Here is a 13441-nt window from a genome sequence, read left to right on the forward strand (position 1 = left end):
CAGGAACTACCAAGACATTTCATGATGATTGAGATGAGCATTTGAAACTCCACAGGATACAAGGCTACAGGCCTAGTGCTGGAAATTGGGGTTAGAATAGATGGATGACCAGTGAGACATAATGGACCGAAGGGCCTCGCTCTATGCTGTAAAAATTCTGTGACTCTCTATGATCCAGGAGTGATTCCAGAGGACTAGAGCGTTACAGACATTTCAGTCTTGATCAAGAAAGGGAAGAAGGAGAAATTCAGCAATTACAAACCAGTCAAGTTAGCCTCAGTTGTAACTTTTAGAAATTCTACTCTGGGACAAAATTAACAGCCACATGGGTGAATGTGGATTTAATTAAAGAAAATGATGTGTTTATTACAAGCAAATGGTGTTCAACAAACTTGATTGACTTTCTAATGAGGTAAGAGAGGGTTGACAAGATTAATACAATCGATGTGGTTTACATAGATCCCAAAAGGCAGTTGGTAAGTTTCAAGTAACCAACAGCAAAGTTGAAGCCCATGAATAAATAGCAACATGGAGAGAAAACTGAGGTGATTGACAGAAAATAAAGTTTCTTGATGAACTGTTGTTCTTCTGCAGTATAATTTGGATAAATGTCAGGTTATTCACTTTGGAAGCAAAAACAAGGCAGCAGGTTCCTACCTGACTGGATGTGAATTGGGAGAGGGTAGTGTGCCATGGGACCGGGGTTCGCTTGCGAAGGCTGAAGTAAGCATGTAGGTGCTGCAGTAGGTAAATAAGGCAAATGGAATGTTGGCCCTCATTGGGAGGGGTTTCGAGTCCAGGAGCAGGGATGTGTTGTTGCAGTTACACAGGGTCTTGCTGAGGCCACCCCTAGAATACTGTGTGCAGTTCTGGTCTCCCTTTCTAAGGAAGGATGCTCTCGCTCTCGGGGGAGTGCAGTGAAGCTTTCCCAGGCTGGTTCCAGGGATGGTGGAACTGATGTATGAGGAGAGATTGACGAGGTTAGGATTGTTTTTGCTGGAGTTCAGATGAGTGAGTTGGGGGGAAATCTCAGAGACTTATAAAATGCTCAAAGGACTAGACAGGGTAGATGCAGGGAGGATGTTCCCTATGTGGGTTCCCTACACCCAGGGATCACATTCTGAGGATTCGCGGTGGACTGTTTAGGACGGAGATGAGGAGACATTTCTTCACCCAAAGTGTGGAGAGCCTGTGGAATTCATTACCACAGGAAGTAGCTGATACCAAAACATTGAATGTATTCAAGAGGTGGCTAGATATAGCAATTGGGGGTGAATGGGATCAAAGGTTATGGGGAGAAAACAGGATTAGGCTATCGATGGGACAATCAGCCATGACTGTGCTGAGTGGCAGGGCAGGCTCAAAGGGCTGAATGGCCTCTTCCTGCTCCTATCTTCTATGTTTCTATTAATGGAGGGAGGTTGCTCTTAGTGAGGACCCCTGCTTTTACTCATCAACATGAATAACCCAGCCCTTGGTCTGCCGGGCACAATTTCAATATTTGTAGTTGCTGCAAAACTGGGAACTATTGGAACTGAGGTTACTGATAGACTTCAAGAGGGCACACTGTCCTGACTTGGAAATATATCATCATTCCATCAATGTCACTGGGTCCAAATCCTGGAATTCCCTCCCTAAGAGCATTGTGGGTCTACCTACAGCACATGGACTACAGCGGTTCAAGAAGGCAGCTCACCCCCACCTTCTCAAGGGGCAACTAGGGATGGGCAATAAATGCTGAGCCCAGCCATAACCCACATCCTGTGAACTAATTTAAAGAAAAGCCTGCCTGGATAGTTGGCAGAGAAGGGTAAAGTGGTTTAGTTTGGTTTCAGAGGAATATAGGAAGACAATATAAAAGAAAGGGTACAATTCTAAAGAACAGAGGGACCTGGGGTTAGATAAATGCATATATCATTGAAGCTGCATGAGAGTGTCGTTAATAAGGAATATGGCATTTAGACTTTATAAATAAATTTGCCATACTCTTACCAGACCATAGGGCTGCTCTCATGAGAGAGAGTCAGAAATCACTCAACATCAAGTTACAGTGCAGACCATAACCTGCTGTTGTGAGTTTTGACTTTGTCCACTCCAGTCCAACACCAGTACCTCCACCTCATTAAGAAGAGACAACTGGTGGTGGTTTAACCTGAGGGTCACTCCACCTCAGGTGAGGGGAGAGATTGAGAAGGAGAGTCCTTTAAGGAAGTAAAAGCATAGAGAACAACCTATGTGATCAACCTGTAAACATCCCTTGTTCAGCCTCAGCTAGAATATAATATTGAGCATCAGATCTGAAGAAGGATATAATGTCTTTGGAGGGGATGCAGAAAAGATTCACAAGAATAGTTCCAGGATTTACAGATTTCAGTCATGGAGCTAGGTTGGAGAAACTGGTGCTGTTCTTGGAGAAAGGAAGATCGAGAGGACATTTGACTGAGGTGTTCATCATCATCAGGGAGCTAACGAGAAGAGATAGAGACATACATTCACATTGGCTGAAAGGTGGAGAATCAGAGAATGGCAATTTCAGATCAAAGACAAAACACCCAATGGTAATATGAGGAAAAGCCTTTCAATGGAGCAAGTGATTAGGATGTAGAATGAACAGTTCCAGAGCGTGCTGAAGGCAGATTGAGCTGTGGCTTTCAAAAGGAAGTTGGAAAAAGAAAAAGACAAGTACAGGGTGATGTGGAAGAACCGTGGAAAGGCAGTGGGTGGGTTCAGAGAGGTCCTAGGACTGGCTGCTTTCCTCTCCCAGACAGACAGACCCACATATATATTCACAGAGACACGTTACAAACACACACACACACACACACACACACACACACAGCGGAGCTGTAACTGTTCAGTGATTCTCTCAGAATCCCCTTAGAATATTTTAATGAAGAGTAGTGGAAATGGTTTTCCTGAGTTTTCACTAATATTTATTCCTCAACTAACATCCCTAATTAATACTCAGATTGTTTTTTAAAATCTTGTTGAAGGTTGTTGGAGCTGTTTGTTGAACAGGTCGTTCCCTGCAGTGACTGTGATTTGAATGAAAGCACTGAATTATCTGTAAAGCATTGGGACTTACTGACGTCTTGACTGGGAGAGAAATTCTATCTTTTCGTTCGTGACAGATGAGACAAGTGAGGTTTGAGAAAGTTTGTAGCTCAGGTTGAGGTTCTGTTCAAGTTCATTAGCTGCTGTTTTAGTGTGTTGGTGGGTTTGTTGGCTTAATGACCCTATACAGACAACAAGCAAATGTCATTTACAAAATACCGTGCAAGAACAGTCACATAGCTGGGTTAACTCCAGGAAAGGTAAGAGAAATAGGCAGCTAGTGCAGGAGCCTTCTGTGGCTATATCCATTTCAAACAGGTATGCTGTTTTAGAAAATGTAGGAGGTGATGGATTCTCAGGGGAACGTAGCACGAACAGCCAAGTTTCTGGTATTGAGACTGGCTCTAATGCAATGAGGAGTACATCAGGTTCCAAGAGATCAATTAGGGGATTCTCAAGTTCGAGGTACAGACAGACATTTCTGTGGCCAACAGCAAAAAAGCAGAATGGTGTGTTGCTTCCCTGGTGCCAGGATCAAGGATGTCTCAGAGGTGGTGCAGAATGTTCTCAAGTGGGAAAGGGGCCAGCAAGAGGTCATTGTCCACATTGGAACCAAAGACATAGGAAGGGAAAAGGTTGAGATTCTGAAGAGGGATTACAGAGAATTAGGCAGGAATTTAAAAAGGAGGTCCTCAAGGGTAGTAATATCTGGATTACTCCCGGTGCTACGAGCTAGTGAGGGCAGGAATAGGAGGATAGAACAGATGAATGCATGGCTGAGGAGCTGGTGTATGGGAGAAGGATTCACATTTTCGGATCATTGGAATCTCTTTTGGGGTAGAAGTGACCTGTACAAGAACGATGGATTATACCTAAATTGGAGGGGGACTAATATACTGGTAGGGAAATTTGCTAGAACTGCTTGGGAGGATTTAAACTAGTCAGGTGGGGGTGGGGGGGAAAGGTGGGAGCCAGGGAGATAGTGAGGAAAGAGATCAATCTGAGATGGGTACAGCTGAGAACAGAAGTGAGTCAAACAGTCAGGGCAGGCAGGGACAAGGTAGGACTAATAAATTAAACTGCTTTTATTTCAATGCAAGGGGCCTAACAGGGAAGGCAGATGACCTCAGGGCATGGTTAGGAACATAGGACTGGGATATCATAGCAATTACAGAAACATGGCTCAGGGATGGGCAGGACTGGCAGCTTAATGTTCCAGGATACAAATGCTACAGGAAGGATAGAAAGGGAGGCAAGAGAGGAGGGGGAGTGGTGTTTTTGATAAGGGATAGCATTACAGCTGTGCTGAGGGAGGATATTCCCGGAAATACATCCAGGGAAGTGATTTGAGTGGAACTGAGAAATAAGAAAGAGATGATCACCTTATTGGGATTGTATTATAGACCCCCCAATAGTCAGTAAGAAATTGAGAAACAAACTTGTAAGGAGATCTCAGCTATGTGTAAGAATAATAGGGTGGTTATGGTAGGGGATTTTAATTTTCCAAACAGATTGGGACTGCCATAGTGTTAAGGGTTTAGATGGAGAGGAATTTAAGTATGTACAAGAAAATTTTCCAATTCAGTATGTGGATGTACCTACTAGAGAAGATGCAAAACTTGACCTACTCTTGGGAAATAAGGCAGGGCAGGTGACTGAGGTGTCAGTGGGGGAGCACTTTGGGGCTAGCAACCATAATTCTATTAGTTTTAAAATAGTGATGGAAAAGGATAGACCAGATCTAAAAGTTGAAGTTCTAAATTGGAGAAAGGCCAATTTTGATGGTATTAAGCAAGAATTTTCGAAAGCTGATTGGAGGCAGATGTTCGCAGGTAAAGGGACGGCTGGAAAATGGGAAGTCTTCAGAAATGAGATAACAAGAATCCAGAGAAAGTATATTCCTGTCAGGGTGAAAGGGAAGGCTGGTAGGTATAGGGAATGCTGGATGACTAAAGAAATTGAGGGTTTGGTTAAGAAAAAGAAGGAAGCATATATCAGGTATAGATGGGATAGATCGAGTTAATCCTTAAAAGGGTATAAAGGCAGACGGAGTATACTTAAGAGGGAAATCAGGAGGGCAAAAGGGGATAAGAGATAGCTTTGGCAAATAGAGTTAAGGAGAATCCAAAGGGTTTTTACAAAAACATTAAGGACAAAAGGATAACTAGGGAGAGAATAGGGCCCCTCAAAGATCAGCAAGACAGCATTTGTGTGGAGTTGCAGGAAATGGGACAGATACTAAATGAGTATTTGGCATCAGTATTTACTGTGGAAAAGGATATGGAAGATATAGAAAGTAGCGAAATAGATGGTGACATCTTGCAAAATGTTCAGATTACAGAGGGGGAAGTGCTGGATGTCTTGAAACACATAAAAGTGGATAACTATTGTGGTTCTGTTCGCCGAGCTAGGAATTTGTGTTGCAAACGTTTCATCCCCTGTCTAGGTGACATCCTCAGTGCTTGGGTGCCTCCTGTGAAGCGCTTCTGTGATGTTTCCTCCAGCATTTATAGTGATTTGAATCTGCCGCTTCCGGTTGTCAGTTCCAGCTGTCCGCTGCAGTGGTCGGTATATTGGGTCCAGGTCGATGTGCTTATTGATTGAATCTGTGGATGAGTGCCATGCCTCTAGGAATTCCCTGGCTGTTCTCTGTTTGGCTTGTCCTATAATAGTTGTGTTGTCCCAGTCGAGCTCATGTTGCTTGTCATCTGAGTGTGTGGCTACTAAGGATATCTGGTTGTGTCGTTTCGTGGCGAGTTGGTGTTCATGGATACGGACCATTAGCTGTCTTCCTGTTTGTCCTATGTAGTGTTTTGTGCAGTCCTTGCATGGGATTTTGTACGCTATGTTGGTTTTGCTCATGCTGGATATCGGGTTCTTTGTCCTGGTGAGTTGTTGTCTGAGAGTGGTTGTTGGTTTGTGTGCTGTCATGATTCCTAGTGGTCGTAGTAGTCTGGCTTTCAGTTCAGAAATGTTCATGATGTATGGTAGTGTGGCTAGTCCTTTGGGGTGTGGCATGTCCTCATTCCATTGTCTTTCCCTAAGGCATCTGTTGATGAAATTGTGGGGGTATCCGTTTTTGGCGAATACATTATATAGGTGTTCTTCTTCCTCTTTTTGCAGTTCTGGTGTGCTGCAGTGTGTTGTGGCCCTTTTGAACAGTGTCTTGATGCAACTTCTTTTGTATGTATTGGGTTGGTTGCTTTTGTAGTTCAGGACTTGGTCTGTGTGTGTGGCTTTTCTGTATACCTTTGTGGTGAATTCTCAGTTCGGTGTTCTCTGTATCATCACGTCTAGGAATGGGAGTTGGTTGTCCTTTTCTTCCTCTCTCATGAATCTGATTCCTGTGAGTGTGGCGTTGATGATCTGATGTGTGTTCTCTATTTCTGTGTTTTTAATGATTACAAAGGTGTTGTCCACATACCTGACCCAGAGTTTGGGTTGAATTTGCGATAAGACTGTTTGTTCTAGTCTTTGCATTACAGCTCCTGCTATGAGTCTAGAGATGGGTGAGCCCATGGGTGTGCCGTTGATCTGTTCATATATTTGATTGTTGAATGTGAAGTGTGTTGTAGGCACAGGTCCAGTAGTTTGAGTATGCCGTCTTTGTTGATAGGTTCAACATCTTGTTGTCTGTTCTGTATGTCCAGCAGGTTGGCTATTGTTTCTCTGGCTAGGGTTTGTCGATAGAGGTGAACAGTGCCGTTACATCGAATGAGACCATAGTTTCTTCTTTGTCTATGTGTATATTTCATCAACGCCACACTCACAGGAATCCGATTCACTAGAGAGGAAGAAAAGGACAACCAGCTCCCATTCCTAGACGTGATGGTACAGAGAACACTGAACGGAGAATTCACCACAAAAATATACAGGAAAGCCACACGCACAAACTAAGTCCTGAACTATGAAAGCAACCACCCCAACACACACAATAGAAGTTACATCAAGACACTGTTCAAAAGGGCCACAACACACTGCAGCACACCAGAACTGCAAAAAGAGGAAGAAGAACACCTATACAATGTAATCGCCAAAAACGGATACCCCCGCAATTTCATCAACAGATGCCTAAGGGAAAGACATCGGAATGAGGACATGCCACAACCCAAAGGACTAGCCACACTACCATACATCAAGAACATTTCTGAACTGACAGTCAGACTACTGCGACCACTAGGAATCATAACAGCACACAAACCAACAGCCACTCTCAGACAACAACTCACCAGGACAAAGGACCCAATACCCAGCATGAACAAAACCAATGTAGTGTACAAAATCCCATGCAAGGACTGCACAAAACACTACATAGGACAAACAGGAAGACAGCTAACGATCCGCATCCATGAACACCAACTAGCCATGTAACGACACGACCAGATATCCTTAGTAGCCACACATGCAGATGACAAGCAACATGAATTCAACTGGGACAACACTACTATTATAGGACAAACCAAACAGAGAACAGCCAGGGAATTCCTAGAGGCATGGCATTCATCCACAGATTCAATCAATAAGCACATCGACCTGGACCCAATATACCGGCCACTGCAGCGGACAGCTGGAACTGACAACTGGAAGTGGCAGAGACACACCACTACAAATGCCAGAGGAAAGATCACAGAGGCGCTTCACAGGAGGCTCCCAAGCACTGAGGATGTCACCTAGACAGGGGACGAATCGTCTGCAACACAAATTCCCAGCTCGGCGAACAGAACCACAACAACGAGCACCTGAACTACAAATCTTCTCACAAAGGTGGATAAATCCCCAGGGCCTGATCAGGTGTACCCGAGAACTCTGTGGGAAGCTAGAGAAGTGATTGTGGGGCCTCTTGCTGAGATATTTGTATCATCAATAGTCACAGGTGAGGTGCCGGAAGACTGGAGGTTGGCTAACGTGGTGCCACTCTTTAAGAAAGGTGGTAGGGACAAGCCAGGGAACTATAGACCGGTGAGCCTGACATAGGTGGTGGGTAAGTTGTTGGAGGGAATCCTGGGGAACAGGATGTATACGTATTTGGCAAGGCAAAAACTGATTAGGGATAGTCAACATGGCTTTGTGTGTGGGAAATCATGTCTCACAAACTTGATTAAGTTTATTGAAGAAGTAACAAAGAGGATTGATGAAGGCAGAGCAGTAAATGTGATCTATGAGGACTTAGTCAGGTGTTCGACAAGATTCCCTATGGGAGACTGGTTAGCAAGGTTAGATCTCACGGAATAAAGGGAGAACTAGCCATTTGGATACAAAACTGGCTCAAAGGTAGAAGACAGAGGGTGTTGGTGGTCGGTTGTTTTTCAGACTGGAGGCCTGTGACCAGTGGAGCGCCACAAGGATTGGTGCTGGGTCCTCTACTTTTTGTCATTTACATAAATGATTTGGATGCAAGCATAAGAGGTACAGTTAGTAAGTTTGCAGATGACACCAAAATTGGAGGTGTAGTGGACAGTGAAGAGGGTTACCTCGGATGACAACAGGATCTTGATCAGATGGGCCAATGGGCTGAGAAGTGGCAGATTGAGTTTAATTCAGATAAATGCGAGTCTTAGCAGGACTTATACACTTAATGGTAAGGTCCTAGGGAGTGTTGCTGAACAAAGAGACCTTGGAGTGCAGGTTCATAGCTCCTTGAAAGTGGAGTCGCAGGAAGATAGGATAGTGAAGAAGGCGTTTGGTATGCTTTCCTTTATTTGTCAGAGTATTGAGTACAGGAGTTGGGAGGTCATGTTGCGGCTGTACAGGACATTGGTTAGGCCACTGTTGGAATATTGTGTGCAATTCTGGTCTCCTTCCTATCGGAAAGATGTTGTGAAACGGTTCAGAAAAGATTTACAAGGATGTTGCCAGGATTGGAGGATTTGAGCTATAGGGTGAGAGTGAACAGGCGGGGGCTGTTTTCCCTGGAGTGTCAGAGGCTGAGGGGTGACCTTATAGAGGTTTACAAAATTATGAGGGGCATGGATAGGATAAATAGGCAAAGTCTTTTCCCTTGGGTGGGGGAGTCCAGAACTAGAGGGCATAGGTTTAGGGTGAGAGGGGAAAGATACAAAAGAGACCTAATGGGCAACGTTTTCACACAGAGGGTGGTACGTGTATGGAATGAACTGCCAGAGGAAGTGGTGGAGGCTGGTACAATTGCAACATTTAAGAGGCATTTGGATGGGTATATGAATAGGAAGGGTTTCGCAGGATTTGGGCCGGGTGGTGGCAAGTGGGACTAGATTGGGTTGGGATATATGGTCAGCATGGACAGGTTGGACTGAAGGGTCTGATTCCATGCTGTACATCTCTATGACTCTAGCTGTAGCAAACACTACATTGGACAAGCAGGCAGAAAACTAGCCACAAAAAGACATAACCCTCTCTCACTAGTATCCTTACGTACAGATGAAGAAGGACACACTTCGACTGGGACAACACATCCATCCTAGGACAAGCCAAACAGAGCCATGCACGAGAATTCCTAGAAGCATGGTATTCCAACCGGAACTCTATCAACAAACACATTGACTTGGACCTGATTTACCACCCCCTGAGAAAAAGAACCAGAAATGACATCACCAACCCAAAGAAACCCAAACATATAAATACAAAGCAGGAATCATCAACCATGCTTTGCCTGGAGGTCCACTGAAGATGTTACTTAGTAGGGTGATAACGTCTGGAAATTAACTGTACAGCTCAGTGAGCAAACCAACATCCACAATAGATGAGACAATCAGTGTATCCTAAACCCCGGGCAGCAGAGTTAGCTGGGACCTCTGCAGAAATTGTTGACTGGAGTTGAACATCACAGAGTGTGCAGAATTGTAAAGGTATGTGTGGTCTAAATGAAGAAGTCAGGTTTAGGAACACAGGTACAGTTTTCTGGAAATCTTCGAGTAAAAAATGAGGTCTGCAGATGCTGGAGATCACAGCTGCAAATGTGTTGCTGGTCAAAGCACAGCAGGCCAGGCAGCATATATTCCTGAGATGCTGCCTGGCCTGCTGTGCTTTGACCAGCAACACATTTGCAGCTACAGTTTTCTGGACCAGAACTAACTCCCACGTCCCAATCTACTGATTGAGGATGATCAGCCATGATCATAATAAATGGTGGTGCAGGCTCGAAGGGCAGAATGGCCTACTCTTGCACCTGTTGTCTATTGTCAATCCCAGTCCCAGCAAGAATTAAAGGTCATTGTAAGGTTAGATCCTGGTTTGTGTCTTTAGAAACGGGTGCCCAGACAACACCGTGGGAGGTATGGGGATGGGACCCGTGCTTGAGAACCTTGTAAATCTGAATGAGAAGCATCACATTTATTGCCCATCCCTAATTGTCCTGGAGACAATGATAATGAATCCTTGAATCACTGCAATCTATTTGGTGTGGGAACACCGACAGTGCTGTTAGTGGCTGGCCCAGCTCAATTTCTGATTCATCATAATTCACCTGATCTGGTTAAAGACCAAAATTCAGCTGCTGTTGGAATAACTTATACCAAAGTCCACTCACCCATTGCCCCATATGTACTAACCTACAGTGGCATCTGGTCAACAGAGCATCAAGTTCATACTTCTTACTTTCATATCCGTTCCTATCAGTAACTCCTCGAGTCCTATAATCCTCAGAACATTGCTGATGCCCAACGGTTTTCCTGATGATTTGTAGCCCCGTCAGTAAGGTCAAAGAGTCATTGAGTCACACAGCACAGAAACAGACCCTTCAGTCCAACTCTTCTGGGCCAACCAGACATCCCGAACTGATCTAGTCCCAATTTACCAGCACTTGGCCCATATCCCTCTAAACCCTTCCTATTCATATACCCATCCAGATGCCTTTTAAATGTCAGAGAGTCATAGAGTCACACAGCACACAAACAGACCTGTTGGTCTATGCTGACCATAATCCCAAACTAAACCAGGTCCCACCTGCCTGCAATTGGCCCATAATCCTCCAAACATATCTCGTTCATATACATATCCAAATGTCTTTTAAACTTTGTAAATGTACCCAAAACTTCCTGTGGAAGTTCACTCTCTGTGTAAAAGAATTGCCCCTCGTGTCTTTTTAAAATCTTTCTCCTCTCACCTTAAAAATATGACCCCGGTCCTGAAATTCTTCAATCTAGAGAAAGGATACCTCCCATTCACCCAACCTGTACTCCGGTAAGTGGTGGAGGCTTTTACAATTACAATACAGACACCTATTGGCATATAGATAAGGTGAATGGTAAGTGTCTTTCCCCTAGATTGGGGAATTTCAAGACTGGGAGCATATTTTGAAGGTGAGAGTAAAAAGATTAAAAAAGCACCTGAGCGGTAACTGTTTCACACAGAGGGTGGTGTGTATGGAATGAGCTGCCAGAGGAAGTGGTGGAGACTGGTACAATTACAATTACAGACACTTCCTCTGGCAGCTCATTCCATACACGCACCACCCTCTGTGTGAAAAAGTTACCCCTTGGGTCCCTTTTAAAATCTTTCCCCTCTCACCTTAAACCTATGCCCTCTTTTTTTCCCCCTCCCCAGTGAAAAGACCTTGGCTATTCTCCCTATCCATGCCCCTAATGATTTTATAAATCTCTATAATGTCACCCCTCAGCCTCCAATGCTCCAGGGAAAACAGCCCCAGCCTATTTAGTAACTCGCTACAATTCAAACCCACAAGGTCTTTAACCAACAAACCAGATGTTGTAAATAAACTCTCAGATCATAAGATAGAATTTTGAATTGAGCAAATGAGATCGTTGAGACAGGTATCTGATGAAGTGATGATGAAAATGATCAATTTGCTAAATAATATTGTTTATTGTGAGGAGAACTGAATTTAAAACTAGGAAAGTGACCCTTCTCTTATACAGGGCATCAATGAGACCACGTCTGGTGTACTGGTTACACTATTGGTTTCCTTATTAAAGGAGGGATGTTAATGCATTGGAGGCAGTTCAGAGACAGTTTATGGGAATAGGTGGGTTGTGTTATGAGGAAAGGCTGGGCCTGTATCTGCTAGGGTTTAACAGAATAGGAGGCAACCTCATTGAAACAAAGACCCTGAGGGGTTTGACAGGACAGGTGTTCAGAGGATGGTTCCTTGTATGGGGGAGTCCAGAACAAGGGGTCACTGCTTATGATGGGGGTCACCTATTTAATACAAAGGTTGAGGTGAACTTTACTCTCTCAAAGGATCGTGAGTCTTTGGAACAGTCTTCCTGAAAAGGTGATGGAACTAGAGTCTTTGAATAATTTTAAAGGAGAGGAGACAGATCCTTAAATGTGTTTGGGAGTGTGAGATCAGCTGTAGGCTTTTACAGAGTGGCGGAGCAGGCTTGAGGGGCAGAATGGCCTCCTACACTTTACTCACATGGTCCTAAAAGAGCCGCACAAACGGGCTCTTGTGGCACAGCCTCTGAACCAGGAGACCCAGCTCCAAGTCCCACCTACTCCAGAGGTGTGCACTAATATCTCCAAACTGGTGGATTCAAAGCCATCTGAAAATCCAGTGAGTTCATGACCTTCAAGCAGGGAGAGCACAGCAGGACAGGTAGCATCCGAGGAGCAGGAGAATCAATGTTTCGGGCATAAGACATTCATCAGGAAGGTGAAGAGCTTACGCTCAAAACGTTGATTCTCCTGCTCCTCGGATGCAGCCTGTCCTGCTGTGCTTTTCCAGCACCACACTCTCGACTCTGATCTCCAGCATCTGCAGTCCTCAGTTTCTCCTTCAGAGCAGTAAACCTGCCAGCCTTACCTCCATTCCCAAAATTAATGACCTCTCAGCAACTGTCCAAAAATGTGCAGGTTAGGTGAACTGACCATGCTAAATTGCCCATAGTGTTCAGGGATGTGTAAGTTAGGTCCATTAGTCAGGGGAAATGTCGAGTAATAGGGGAGGGGAGTGGGTCTGGGTGGGTTACTCTCTGGAAGGTCCGTGTGGACCTGTTTCCACACTCTGGGGATTCTATGATTCTACGGATGAGCAAAATGAAACGCTAGGAAAACAGAAGCCACTGTTTCTGATCCCTACACTAAACTCCATTCCATCCTTTTCCCTGTCAATGGCGGAAGAACAAATCGGTCTGTTCACAACAACTGACTCTGAGTGGAGTTTCCAGTCTCCCACTCAGACCAGCTCTCTGCAGCTCCCTGCAGTCACGCGTCATCAACTCTTGTGTCATTTAATCTCACCATTCATCAGAGATTTTCACTTCTCATCTCCCTCACTTTAACTTCCTTAAAATTTATTACATCTCTAAGGTTAACCTTGATCCTCTCTCTGCAGATGCTACTAGACTTACTGAGTGTTTTTCACATTTGTCATTTTTATTTTGAATTGAAGCATCCACAAGATTTTGTTTTTTGGTTTTAATAAAGTGAAAGTGGAGCAATGGAGCTCTCT

Source organism: Hemiscyllium ocellatum, chromosome 17 (genome assembly GCF_020745735.1).
Source record: "Hemiscyllium ocellatum isolate sHemOce1 chromosome 17, sHemOce1.pat.X.cur, whole genome shotgun sequence".
Taxonomy (NCBI): Eukaryota; Metazoa; Chordata; class Chondrichthyes; order Orectolobiformes; family Hemiscylliidae; genus Hemiscyllium; species Hemiscyllium ocellatum.